The sequence below is a fragment of the Oryx dammah genome, unplaced genomic scaffold (assembly GCF_014754425.2).
Source record: "Oryx dammah isolate SB20612 unplaced genomic scaffold, SCBI_Odam_1.1 HiC_scaffold_21, whole genome shotgun sequence".
In the NCBI taxonomy this organism is placed as follows: domain Eukaryota; kingdom Metazoa; phylum Chordata; class Mammalia; order Artiodactyla; family Bovidae; genus Oryx; species Oryx dammah.
Window position 1 is genome coordinate 29,820,717 of NW_024070205.1, and position 14,912 is coordinate 29,835,628.

The following is a 14,912-nucleotide window of genomic DNA, read 5'->3' on the forward strand; positions in this document are numbered from 1 at the left end:
CAATATAGGTTCCTAATCTCAGATACTGTAGAAGGGAATGGCAACCCACTTCATATTCTTGCCTGGAAAATTCCATGGACAGAGGAGCCTGGCAGGCTACAGTCCAGGGGGTCGCAAAGTCAGACACTACTGAGCGACAAACATTTTGTTACAAGAAAGGAGAGAATGGATACTAGGGGACAATGAGTCATTCCCAGCACAGACCGTGAATGGAGGGAATAGATGTGGCACAGTAGACAAGGAAAAGGCAGTTGGACATCTGAAAAACAAGGCGCTAGCCACTTTCTCTAACATGGAGGAAAAGATGTACTCCATCTTGAGCCAGGCAATTGGAAGCATATTAAGTTGTGTGTTTTATGAAGGAAACCAGACCCACTGTTGCCCCCCAGAGGGTAGCTGTATAAATCCTCTGGGTCCAATTTCCTCATTTGTAAAATGGGGAGATAAGACTGAAATCTCAGGGCTGTTGTGAGAATTAAATGTGGTACTGGTATGTACAGACTTTATAAATTCTAAAATGGAGGTTAAGTGCAAGCTATTATGATTATACAATCATAGGATAAAAATTTGTTGTTCCTGGTGGTCTGTGAGGGAGGCAAGTGTCCTGAGGAATACAGCACTTGGTAAAGTTGTTTGCGCTTTCCTTGTGGGCTCAATGAACTAGCTAACTAGCCTTCCTTTAATATTCCTTAATTCTCTGATCTTATGACAGCCACTGGTGGTGTTAAAAGACAAAGGACACAACTTTAGGAACAGGTTTTGTATTTCAGAAAGGTCTAGACAAACACAAGGCTTCCCAGGTGGTGCAATGGTAAAGAATCTGCCTGCCAAAGCAGGCAACACAGATTTGATCCCTGGGTCAGGGAGATCCCTGAGTCAGGGAGATCCCTGGAGAAGGAAATGGCAACCTACTCCAGGATTCTTGCCTGGAAAATTCCAGGGACAGAGAAGCCTGGTGAGCTACAGTCCATGGGGTCACAAAGAGTTGGACACAAGTGAGCACACAGGAGCAACTCAGATATACAAAGGCTGCTAAATATTAGGTCCTAAGCAGATTTTAATTTTCCCAATTCTCACCCTCTTATATGAAGACTTTTCCTCAGATCTCCCAAATCTCTACAGGACCATGCTATCCACTATGGCTATTTTTGCCACGCGTGTTGTTTTTTTTTTTTAATTTAACCATGTATGCGTGCCTGCCTGCTAAGTCGCTTCAGTCACGTCCGACTCTTTGCGACCCCATGGACTGTAGCCCACCAGGCTCCTCTGTCCATGGGATTCTCCAGGCAAGAATACTGGAGCGGGCTGCCATGTCCTTCTCGAGTATCTTCCCAATCCAGGGATTGAACCTGAGTCTCCTGCACTGCAGGTGAAAAAAAAAAATTTTTTTTTTCACTCCTGAGCCATCCAGGAAGCCCCTCATTTAACCATGAAAGTGAAAGCGAAAGACACTCAGTCGTGTCCAACTCTTTGCGACCCCATGGACTACACAGTCCATGGAATTCTCAAGGCCAGAATACTGGAGTGGGTAGCCTATCCCCACACCAGTGGATCTTCCCAACCCAGGAATCGAACCAGGGTCTCCTGCATTGCAGATGGATTCTTTACCAACTGAGCTATCAGTGAAGCCCATATTAAAGCTAAAAATTCACACAGGTGACATTTCAACAGCTACATGTGGCTACCATATTATATAATACAGACTACAAAATATCTCCATCTCTGAAAAAAATTCTACTTTTCAAAGCTCATTGAAACTACAGAAATTAAAAGCAAAGTCAAAAAACTTTTGCCTGTGATAGGGAAATCTACCACTCTCAGGAGCAGAGGTTTTCCCCTTCTATATCTACTAGATAATTCCATGTTAGCAAATGGTTAGAATCGTTCACCCCCTGAATCTCACAGCACCCCAGCAACTCCAGGCGCTCTCCTTGTCCAGCCAGCATCACCTCAATCTGTGAGTACATATTCAGACCAGAAGAGATGCTGCTGTAAAGCTGAAGAGCAGTGAGCAGCTTAGCCTTTTACTGAATATGTCGTATTTTAAATTATGGGAAATGTATGCGGTCAATTCCCATATCTCAAGAAATTGTACAGAGAATATGACAGTCTGTTACTGACTCAAAAGCACATTTTAAACGCCAGGCCAATTAGTGTCCAGCCTCGAGTCCATTGGTTCCCAGGAAGGCTCCACGCCCCTTCTGTTACCTCTCGAATCTACAGCAGCCACCCCCAAGCCCACCCCTCAGCGGTTAAGCCACCTGAAGCCTTCTCAGCAGCCCCTCGTCCACTCTCAGGAAAACTGCCTGCAATTCAGGTCTCCTCAACCTGGCTGTGTGGCACAGGTGCTCATAGCGCTCCTCTAACCCGCCTGAGTCTCAGGCTTACAGATGGACTGACGGACACTTTCAGGAGGTCTGACTCAGTCATGTCCAAGAACTAACGCTCTCACACAAACAGCCCCAAACAGGTGCACCCTCTACTTCCAGCCTGCACTAGGGGAGGGTAAGAGACAGGGCCTCACAACTCGGCACCGAGAGGCAGTAACTGTGCTCAATCAACATGACCAAAAGTGACACTGGTGGCCAGCAAAAGCCTCTCTAAGGAGCTGCTACTCAGGCTGAGAACTAAAGGATCAAGGACTCAGTAATGAAAACAGCAAAAGGAAGGAGACGTCAGGTGGACAAGCAGGCAGATCAGCCTGGAGGTCTGAAAGGCTGGAGTAGAGATACAAATTTAACAATCATCGAAACTCTCAGTAAATAGCATTTAAAACAGACAACAGATGGGAATGGCCGTGATCACCTAAGGACACCCCCAAGAACAGAGAGAAACCTGGACTCAGGATGGAGAAAGACCAGGCCACTGAGGGTATGCAGACCACACTGGTCACCGGCCAGAGAGGAACCTCAGAAGGCAATCAAGAAGGACAAACAAGACGGCAGGAGGAGAACCAGGAACCAAGAGAAGAGAGTGATGGGCAGAACATGATGAAAACAGAACATGCCCATTTCAGGGCTCTTTCCTCACTGTGCAGGCGGTGTGGCATACACGGAGAATGGAAGAGAGCTGGGCAGGGACTCTCCAGGGTCTCCATCCTCTGAGACCACCCTGGACTGAAAAGCCCAGCTCTGTTCCTGAACTTTGGTTCCATGAGACACCCAGAATCCTAATAAGACATTTATCTTTCCTACCTAAGTTCTCTCTATTGGTTTCTTCAATCTGCAACTAAAATTCTCTTTATAAGCTCAGCCATGAAAGGAAGGGAAAGACGTGGGCCACTGGGAACCAGGAAGGCAAGGGGAAAGACCTGGGAGGAAGCTCCAGGTAACTGAAGCGGGCTGAAGAGAGGCCCTCAAATATTCTTGTCCACCTGAAACCTACGAAAGTGACTTATTTGGGGAAAAAAAGGTCTTTGCAAGTATAATTAGTTTTAACTCACAATGAGGTCACATTGGATTAGTCCCTCATCCAATGACTGGTGTTCTTACAAGAGCAGAGACAGATTGAGAAAGAAGGCCATGTGAAAGAGGCAGAAACTGGATTGCCAACAACCACCCAAAGCCAGAAAGAGGCATCCAAGGGAGCTGTCCTGCCAACACCTGGATTTCAGACTTCCAGCCTTTTAAACTCTGAGAGAACACATTTCTCCTGGCTTAGCCTCTCAGTCTGTGGTAATGTTACTGTAGCCCCAGGAAACTAACACTTCAGAGCCAAACAGAAGAACCCCTGAAAACCTTACGTGAGACAGCATCCACAAAGACAGAAATAGAGAGCGGAGGTCAGCTTGGAGAAGTGTGTGAGGAGAGGAAGGCGAACGAGGCAGAGGTCACGGGCAGGGGTGGAGAGGAAGCGGACGCACCAGTGCTCGCACCACACTAGGCCCAGGGTGAGATCCATGTGCACCACCTCAGTCCATCCTCACCACCATCATGGAGATGGGCAAACCAGGGAGATGAGCTAAATAACCTGCTTACGGCCTCGAAGCTCAGACCGCAGAGCCAGGATGCCCAGTTCATGAGCACAGGGAAGCCAGGAAGGAAGCAACACCATCCACAGCTGTGCAGTTAATAGTCATGTTCTCAAAAGATGACCTTCAGAAATACATGTGATACGCTAACAAAACAGAGCAGAATTTAAAAATCTAAGTATACAGTGTGACCTCCAATCTGGGGAGGTATCTCTGAACATATGTGCACAAGCAATACAAAAGACTAAAGGAAAATACAACAATATTACAAGGTTATTTCTAGATAGGTCAATGATTGATTTTTCCCCTCATTTTTATAATCCTAATTTTGTATAATAAACAATTAAACATTTTTATTATTAAAATACAAAATTTAAAGATAAAAACTGGATACAATAAAATGGACTTGCTGAAAGGACATTTTTATAAAAATAACAACACTGGTGGCTTAGGGGGAACAGGAACAGGCCCTCAGAGGAGGAGGACAGGAGGGCCGGAGGAACTGAGGTGGTGGAGACAGACTGCCTGTCCAGGGAGTTTAATTTTAAATAGAGGGGAAAAAAGGAGAATAGTGGCTGAAGACAAGACACCAAGATTAACTGGGAGATTGAGTTATATAAGACTTATTAGTCACATTTGAAGGTAGAACAGAAAGAGCCTCTGAAGAAGAAACTAAAGATAAAAGTGTAGGTGAGCACGTCCTCAAGTGGAAGAACCTTCCCTTTAATAAATCTATGAAGGAGGCAGAGGCAGACACAGAAGTCCTAAGAAGTGGGAGACTGGAGAGGCATGCATGCTAGACGGTCCACGGTGTAACAGGTAAGAGCTCTGGAGGCAAATAACTAACATTCAGATATGGGTTCAGCAGATTCCTAGCTGTGACTCTGGCCAATTACCTAATTTCCCCAACAGGTTTAGCCGTCTGTGAAATGGGTCTACTCACAGGACCAGGCTCAGAACTGATGAGTGGATCAGAGTGCAATATCTTCAAGCTCTTAGCATGGCATCTAGCTAACAGAGTAGGTGCCTAACAAGCATGAGCTAACAGCACTGGTCATCTGCAAAATGCAAGTTCATCTACTGCCAAGGGAACTGCAGGTGGAGGACAGAAGGGCCATGGTTTGAAGTACTTTATTTCAACAGGGTTATCTTCAACCGCCTCTTCCAACACATTTTATATATAGGAACATCTACGGCAAATGGAGAGTAACTTCAATTTCCCAAGCCTTCATTTCAGTTCCTAGCTCAGTCCTGTCTCAGGGCTTCTCCTTTTGTCCAGATATCTGCCTGGCTCATCCCCTAACCTCCTCCTGCACTCGATCTCGAATGTTTCCACCATCCTTTTCTTTTTTAAAAAAATATTTATTTGGCTGCACTGGGTCTTGGTTGTGGCATGCAGGATCTAATTCCCTGACCAGAGATTGTACCCAGGGCCCCTGCTATGGGACCACGCAGTCTTAGCCACTGGACCACCAGAGAAGTCCCTCTGCTGCTGCTAAGTCGCTTCAGTCGTGTCCGACTCTGTGCGACCCCATAGACAGCAGCCCACCAGGCTCCCCCGACCCCGGGATTCTCCAGCCAAGAACACTGGAGTGGGTTGCCATTTCCTTCTCCAATGCGTGAAAGTGATAAGTGAAAGTGAAGTCGCCCAGTCCTGTCCGACTCTTAGCGACCCCATGGACTGCAGCCTACCAGGCTCCTCCATCCATAGGATTTTCCAGGCAAGAGTACTGGAGTGGGGTGCCATTGCCTTCTCCAAGAGAAGTCCCTCTACTACCTTTTAAAATGAAATCCCAGCCATCTCTGAAGCCCTGCCCTAATTTCTTTTCAGCACCTTTTCCTTTTCCTGCTCACCAGTGCCATCAAACAGATACTTCACTCGTGGTCCAGTGGTTAAGACTGCGCTTCCACTGCAGAAGGCAAGGGTTCAGTCCATGGTCAGAGAACAAAGATCCCACATGCCACACAGCACAGTCAAAAAAGAAAAAATAAGTAAAATTAATCCCCTTCCTTTAGAGCCTCCCCCTACCCCACTGCCACTCATTGGTCCTGGGAAGTCCTGACCACTGAACCCTCGACGACTTCTCATTCCCAGCCAAATCTTCGTCTCTGATACTTCCTTCCCCCATTCTCGGAGATGCTCACAGGAACTGACACTGCCATGATGTTCTTCCAACTCTTTCCACTCCTCTGAGCAGCTTTTCCTCTGCCCATCCTGCTACACCCAAGCTGCACCTGTGGATCTTCAACCTTTAGAGAATCTCCAGGTGGTTCTTCTCCCTGGGAAAAGGCACAACCCTTCACTTGTAAGGACACATCAGGCCAGGGTGCCTGTCTCCAGAGAAGGGCCTCACTGGTTCCCGTAGGTACCTGGCCAAGGCCCTCAAGCGGTCCTGGAGGGTAAGCACTGCACTCCTCTCTCCCATCATGCTGCTCGGAGGCCGAGGCTCAGGCTCCCTGTATGTTCTTCATTACTGAGGACCCCAGGGGCTCATGTTTACATAGGTTATATCTATGGGTATTTACTATATTAGAAACTAAAGCAGAGACTTTCTAAAAACGTTCAATGAGCATACTGCCTGTTACCATAAACAATATTTTTACAAAACATAACCAGAAAAATAACTTGGAGAGAAGAGTAGCAACATTGTACATATCAGCAGAGCTGTTAAGTGTCTGCCTGGGGGGAGCAGGGGGGATGGGGCGGGGAGGGAGCGGGTCAATCTGGTGCCGAACTGTCCAGTTGAAGGTGAGGAACATTCTCACACAAATACATGGTAGAAAAAGGGAGTGATTTAACAGCCTTTTCAAATAAACGACGACAGTCTTTGATACTACATCAAAACTTGACAAGTGCTAAGCTTCTTAAAGTTCTGATGCGGAACCTGAAACTCTGTCAGTTAACTGTTTACACTGTTACATCAAACACCAGGGGCCTCACTCCACTCTGATGCTTTGAATGGATCTTTTACCTATCCCTGAGTTCCCAGCATCAAGCACCGGCCATTGGAAAACATCACCTTCCTGAGTTAAGTAGATCTTCCCAACGGTGACACATTTTATTATATAACATTAAAAAAGAAACAATCCCTTAACATCTCCACCTATCATGAAAGAAAAGTACCAGGAAGCTGTCAAGCTCATGGTAGCAGAATCAAGTTTTCCAAAATTCAAGTTTCCATGTGAAAGCTCAAATTTTATCACTGCCAACAATAATGTCAGTTATTTTCCTTGAAGTATCTGGTTCACTTCATTCATTTTTAAGAAAATAGCTGCCATGTTCCCCTGTCTAAACAGTCATCGTTTTCTGTCGGCTGTTCTTTCAACTCAAGTAATGGCATAGCTGCTGTCCAGACTCTCATACGTTAAGATGCTACATAAGAATTAGTGCTTTATGCTGATTTCCCATTTTGTCACACAGACCAGTAAAAAAGATGAGTACTCAGGTTGCAGTTTAATAAAACTGATTTTTATTGCTTCATCAAAGACATTAAATTGGATTTTTTTTAACCACAAGTTCACAGTGGTGAAGAATATTATGACAATAACCACCAAGAACTTCCAGATGTACAAGCTATATTTAGAAAAGGCAGAGGAACCAGAGGTCAAATTGCCAACATCCGCTGGATCCTAGAAAAAGCTAGAGAATTCCAGAAAAAACATCTACTTATGCTTCATTGACTACATTAAAGCCTTTGACCGTAGATCACAATAAACTCTGGAACATTCTTCAAGAGATGGGAGTATCAGACCACCTTACCTTCCTGCTATGAAACCTGTATGCACGTCAAGAAGCAACAGTTAGAACCAGACATGTAACAATGGACTGGTTTAAAATTGGGAAATGAGTAGGTCAAGACTGAATTGTCACCCTGCTTATTTAACCTATATGCATAGTACATCATGTGAAATGTTGGGCTAGATGAAGCACAAGCTGGAATTTCAAGATACCTGGGAGAAATATCAATAACCTCAGATATGCAGATGACACCACCCTTACAGCATAAATCGAAGAGGAACTAAAAAGCCTCCTGTGAAAGTCAAAGAGGAGAGTGAAAAAGCTGGCTTAAAGCTCAACATTAGAAAAATGAAGATCATGGCATCCAGTCCCATCACTTCACAGCCAAGTAGATGGAGAAATAATGGAAACTGACAGACTATTTTCTTGGGCTCCAAAATCACTGTGGACAGTGACTGCAGCCATGAAATTAAAGGATGCTTGCTCCTTGGAAGAAAAGTAATGACAAACCTAGACAGCATATTCAAAAGCAGAGCCATCACTTTGCCTACAAACGTCCGGATAGCCAAAGCTATGATTTTTTCCAGTAGTCATGTATGGATGTGAGAGCTGGACAATAAAAAAGGCTGAGCACTGAAGAATTGATGCCTTTGAACTGTGGTGCTGGAGAAGACTCTTGAGAGTCCCTTGGACAGCAAGGAGATCAAACCAGTCCATCCTAAAGGAAATCAGTCCTGAATATTCATTGGAAGGACTGATGCTAAAGCTGAAGCTTCAATATTTTGGCCACCAGATCTGAAGAGCCGACTCATTGGAAAAGACCCTGATGCTGGGAAAGATTGAAGGCAGGAGGAAAAGAGAACGACAGAGGATCAGATGGTTAGATGGCATCATTGACTCAATGGACATGACTTTGAGCAAACTCAGGAAGATGGTGATGGCCAAGGAAGCCTGGCACGCTGCAGTCCATGGGGTCGCAAGGAGTTGAACAAAACTGAGCAACTGAACAACAACAAAAACCACTGTAAATGGCTTGGTACCACAGCCCTGATTTGTGCTGCAGAACCAGCAGTGTCAACCACCACTGCTTTTGTACCATCAGTGGGAATGTCAACACAGTGAAAGTCAAATGACATCTTAGTATGATCCTAACAGTGAAAGCGTTAGTTGCTCAGCCCTGTTCAACTCTTCGTGACCCCATGGACTGTAGCCCTCCAGGCTCTTCTGTCCATGGGATTCTCCAGGCAAGAATACTGGAGTGGGTTGCCATTTCCTTCTCCAGGGGATCTTCCTGACTCAGGGATTGAACCTGGGTCTCCCACACTGCAGGCAGATTCTTTACTGTCTGAGCCACTAGGGAAGCTCAGATCATGACACTATCTTGGACCTAATGAGTCCCAGAGTCCACAGATGGTACTCCTCAGACCCCTCACTCTAAGTAATGGTGACACCCAAGACTTCAACCACCATCTAAATACTAACAATTCATTCAGACCACTCCTCCAGGGCTCCACATTCAACAAAAGTCAATAATTCGACACACACTTCAGGGTTTCAGAGAATGGTAATACTGCAGTTGAACCAAAGCGCCTGTCTTCATGGAGCTTAGAACTAGTGGGCAGATCAACAGATTAGGGGGACAGCAAGGGAAGACAGAGATTAATGGGAGTGAAGAATGGCTTCTAAGGAGGGGACACGGGTACAAAGAGCTTAATGAAGGGAGTGGAGGGTACCAACAAACCTCCAGAAGAGCTTTGCAAAGAGGAGTAGAAAGAATAAGAGCTGGTGTGTTCTGATGCAGAATATGGGAATGTCTCCTGGGGTCCTCAAAACCAAGGTGCAAAGTTCAGTGTATCTTCTCAGCAAACCACTGCTCATTTCAGTAAATGCAAGACAGCCACCCAGATATCCAGGACAGAAACCTGTACTCACTCATTCCCTTCTGACCTTCCACTAAGTCATCAAGGCATCTCAGTCACCAGCTACCAGCTTTTCAACCCTGACCCAGACCCTCTTCCTTTCTATAGTATCCCATCTGAAATCTGACCTGTCTTCCTCCTTCCTCTGAGCATGCTCCAAGTTCAAGCACCAAGTGACTCGTTCCTGATCATGTAAATTGTCTTAAAACCCTTTGAAAGCTTTGTAGAGCCCTCAAGGTAAAGGTGCAAATTCTTTACCAAGGCTCTGACCTCTTAGGTGTCCAATTCTCACCACTCTCCAGCCCTGTGGAACTTATGTCCCTGGATGAATCATGTTTTTTCATTTCGTAGTTTTACTGAGCACCTATCCTGCAATACGGGCTTCCCTTGTGGCTCAGCTGGTAAAGAATCTACCTGCAATACAGGAGCCCAGGGTTCGATCCCTGGGTTGGGAAGATCCTCTGGAGAAGGAAAAGGCTACCCACTCCAGTATTCTGGCCTGGAGAATTCCATGGACTGTACAGTCCATGGGGTCGCAAAGAGTCGGACATGACTGAGCAACTTTCACTTCACTTCATATCTTGCAATACAGGGCTTCCCAGGTGACGCAGTGGTAAAGAATATGTCTGCCAGTGTAGGAGATGCAACAGATGTGGGTTCAATCCCTGTGTTGGAAAGATCCCCTAGAGAAGGAAATGACAACCTACTCCAGTATTCTTGCCTCGAAAATCCCATGGACAGTAGAGCCTGACAGGCTCTTGGGGTCCAAAGAGCCAGACACACGACTTAGTGATTAAACAACATCTTGCACTACATGGTTCTAGGTGCTGGAGGCAGTGAGTGAAGGAGGCCAACTGGGTGCATGAAAAAAATGGTCCATCTCCTCACCCTAGAATACTCTTTCCTTCCCCTTCACGCACCAGGCAGGCTCCAACTGGAGAATCCTTCCAGTCTCAACATTTTCCAGCAAACCTGCAAGATGGTGGCAGCCCTGCTGCTGCTCCAGCCCCTCGCCTACCTGCCTGCCCCCTGGGAGCTGTCAGCTATGGGTTGGCATTCACACGAGACTGCAGCTGATTCTTATGAAAATCCCTGAAACCTGGGGTCCCCTGGCAAGACATCTGAAAATGTTGGAACCGGATGGGTGGGGGCTCCAGCATGTAGTGATGAAATGAAAATACAGATTAAGCGGGTGAAAAGAGAAAGATGGTGAACACCAGGTTTAAAATATTTGGCTGTGGTTCTGCCACTCCCAGCAGCTGGTCAGCCCCTGAATGGGTGAAGGGGAAGATGGTGGAGGAAGCCTCGACCATGAAGAACACAGATACCGCCAAGGAACTCTGCCTTCTGCCTGTGAAACTGCACTTCTCCACACTGGCCAGAGAGGCCATCAAGGCCGCCCTGGCTGACTACGAACTCAAACAAGAAAGAAGAGGACAAGAAGAAACAAGCCCTTGGGGAAGCCTCCTGCAGGTCACATGGGGTGCTCCCCACTCCCACTCTGCAGTCCCTTGCACGTAGGTGTTCAGAAGCCCTAGCACTGAAACCAGAGATGCGGGGCCTGGACAGCACCTTATGCTCACGCTGACTCTAGTGCAAGAGACACAGTGAGCTTCAAGTCTGCACTGTCATGAAGCGCACAACCATCTAGTGTTCCTGAATCCACTTGGAGGAAGACTACCAGTAGAATGCTTTGGTAAGACTATTTGATAAAACTGAGCAAATATATAACACAGGGCTTTATATATGTAGTAAGTCAATAAATGTTAAGACTCTCCCTGAAAGAAACATTCTCCCTAGAAAGCCATCGCTGAACTCTTAAGTTAGGTGCCCCTGTGATCCATCTCTGCTTTTCACTTTGTAACATAAAGCCCTGGGCCACGCCCATTCTACAACAATTTACACTCAATAAGGAGCAGTGAAGGTGCGGAATAAAACACAAATTTCAAGTTATGGTACTTTTGAGAACACAGAAAAATATTTCATTGCCACTAGTTGACAAATTAAGGGATGCCAAAAACTGTTTTGTGAACTCTCAAATAATTTGGCATCATAAACTTAAAGGTAAAAGAAAGCATTCTGAACAAAACGAAACAACACAAAGCTATTCATATGATGCACAGAGAACCAGCAGTGGCCAGAAAGAGGCAGAGGTCAAAATAAGTGAAGGGGATTAAGAGGTACAAAGAGGTTATGTAATAAACAAGCTACAGGGGCATAATACACAGAGTAAGAAATATGGTCAACACGGGAATTCCCTGGCAGTCCCATGGTTAAGACTCCAAGAGGCGGGGGTCAGGAAATTAATATTCCACCTGCTGAGCCGTGCCCATGGCCAAAAAAAAAAAAAACTGTTACAAAGCAAGGTCAACAGCAACTGAAATGGTGCTCCCAGCACAGAGAGCGGCCAGCCAAGCAGTGCTCCAAGTGCTGCATTGCACTCCTTACAACCACCCTAGAAAGGAGGGGCTTGTGTGCCTGCTTCACACACAAGGACACAGAAACATGCAAGTCAAAATCAAATCCAAACCAGCAAGTTACAGACCTGAGTTCTAACTCAGACAGTCTCAGTCCTTTGAGAAATGAGTGCATTTCCTTCTGTCCCTGAAATTCAGGAACTATCTTAAAGTTCCTATAACAATTTTTTTTGGAAACCTATCGTAGAAACTTTAATACTCTCATTTCTAGTTAGAAGTGTTCCGAATGTTTAAAAATATTTATTTGGCTGTGCCAGGTGTTAGTTGCAGCAAGCAGGATCTTTACTTGCAGTATGTGAACTGTTAGTTGTGGCAAAGGGAATCTAGTTCCCTGACCACAGATGACCCTGCATTGGGAGCATGGAGTTTTAGCCAGGGAACCACCAGGGAAGGCCCCAGATTTTTTTTAAGCTTTACCAACTACAACACTTGGACAGGTGGTCAAGAGAATCTGTAATCTGCATGGGGAATATATTTTACAGTTGCCACAGGTCTGAGTCAGAAGACATACAGACAAGCACAGACATAAGAACCCACAAGTAAACAAGAATATATTCGAACAAATCCTTTAGTATTCTAGTCCAGAGAGGATAAGGAAGAGCTTTGCCCCCTTGATAAAATACAGTATTAAGCTTGGAGCAGGAATTCCCTGGCAGTTCAGTGGATGGGACTCCTGGGCCTGGGTTCAATCCCTAGTCAGGGAACTAAGATCCTGCAAGCCACAAGGTGGCAAAAAAAACAAAGGAGGATCCCGCAGCAACTGATTATTAAATTGTAAACTTTTATCAATGGCAATATGGATTCAACTGGATAATCTCTTTGAATTATTATTTTAGATAATCTTGACTTGGTCTTTTTAATCAGTGAGTTTTAAGAAATAGTTTTTCCCCAGGATTTTTACTTAGTCAAATAAGGGAATCCTCAAATTTCTAAAAGAAAGAAAAGAAAGCAACATTGTTCTATAAAACAGGAAGCTTTCCTATCATTGGAAGTGAGCAGTAATTTCCATCGATAACTGCGGCACCTAACGACAGGCACTGCCAAAAGAACAAGGGGGCTAAAAGGTTTTAAATGCTATTGGCATTCCTCTAATCCACCGACCAATTCAAGTGTCTACAGAATTGCCTGTATTTCTTAAACGAGAGTTTAAGTCTGGAACAAAATCCGCAGCTCTAAAAAGAAGTGGGACTCCATTCTCTTCCTGAAGAGTCAATGTGCTGTTGCATTACTCAATACACAGCCACTCTCTCCATGTATATTTGGAACTATTTGGACCGTGTCTTCTTCCCAGTAATGTTACACAATCAGTTTTGTAAATTACTTCTCTGATACCAGTTTCAATTTCAATTTCTTTTTACCCCCTCATTCTATGTTTACTACACCACTCACTCAACTGAACTGCCTGCTTCATAAATTCTCAAACCACTCTTATCTACAAATCCAAACTTGAGATCAGAATTCACACCAATATTAAAAAATTCAGAGTCTGACTCTTTCTGACCCCGTGAACTGTAGTCCACCAGGCTCCTCTATCCATGGAATTCTCCAGGCAAGAATACTCTGGTGGGTTGCCATCTCCTTCTCCAGATCTTCCTGACCCAGGGAATGAACCCAGGTCTCCCACACGGCAGGCAGACTCTACTGACTGAGCCACCAGGGAAGCCTAAAAAAATTCTAAAATTTGTCTATTCAATGCTTTATTAGACTCATGCTAAATAAGGCTTTTAAAATAATATGGCATGCCATATGGCCAAGCCCAGATAATAAAATTGAGAATATCTATTACCAATCCGCTAATGCTAAAAGCCAAAGTCTGCAGACAGTAAGAACTTAATCCCATTTAGAAACCAACATGAGCCAAATCTTCTGGGCATAGAAAAAAGCAATCTAATGAAGACACTACAATAAATGCCGATACTGCATGTCAACATTATTCATTAAGGTGCTCGATAAAAAGACAACTGATGTTAGGCAAGTCTACATAAAGACCCCTCTCAAAGGTATTTTTAGAAATACAACTTTTCCAATCAAGCTAAAGGATAAAAGACAGAACATTTTAGCAAAATAAAAGGTAACAGAACAAAACTTTGAGAAATAAATGAACTCCTCATAGAATCAGTGCACTTCTCATGTGATCAATTTAAGACCTAGGTGATCGAAGCTTTGAAATCAAAGTCGCTAAGCATGAAAAAGTCTTGACAATCTCTTTCAAATCTCTTCTGAGATTAAAATGAAATCTGGGGAAATTTACTTGAACTCCTCTCAAAACAGAAGTAACTCAAGACATCAAACAAAGAAAAATCCTTATTAAGGTCTCACTAAAGAGGACATTCCTCTTAGTACTTGCCAGATAATATAAATATAGCTCTGTCGTAAACTCAGGTAACATACAAGCAGAATGGTTCCTACCTGGTGGGTGTTTTCATTTAAGAAAGTGTCAGTTCTGAAGCAAAACTGAACCAGAGGTGAACGATATTCTCTATTAGCATACTCTTGCTCCATTTCTGCAGAAGAGGCGCAGGCCTAACATGCGCCCCAAGCAGGAGAATTGGGAATGAGCCGCAGGCACAACCATAAAACTCTGCTTTCCTCAACTCACACCTTCTAAAGAAAAACTTGTAGCAATCACAATGCCTGTGAAACCAGAGGCTTGGTGTGACAGAGGGAGGAGTCCCGGGAGGAAAAAGGCCCTGCAGTCCCCTGGACAGCCTCACAGCAGCTGGAAATCTTCCCCAACAGGATCCTGCCAGGGCAGCCTCTGACCCTTCCAGTTGCACTCCATTTCTGACAGCTCTGTCAGAAAGTTC

General features: G+C 44.8%; 1 protein-coding gene across 4 annotated transcripts in view; it reads right to left on the minus strand.

Moving 5' to 3' along the window:
• The window catches only part of GNB1 (G protein subunit beta 1), a 75,502-nt gene that overhangs the window by 58,651 nt on the left and 1,939 nt on the right, over positions 1-14,912 (minus strand). The window lies entirely within an intron of this gene.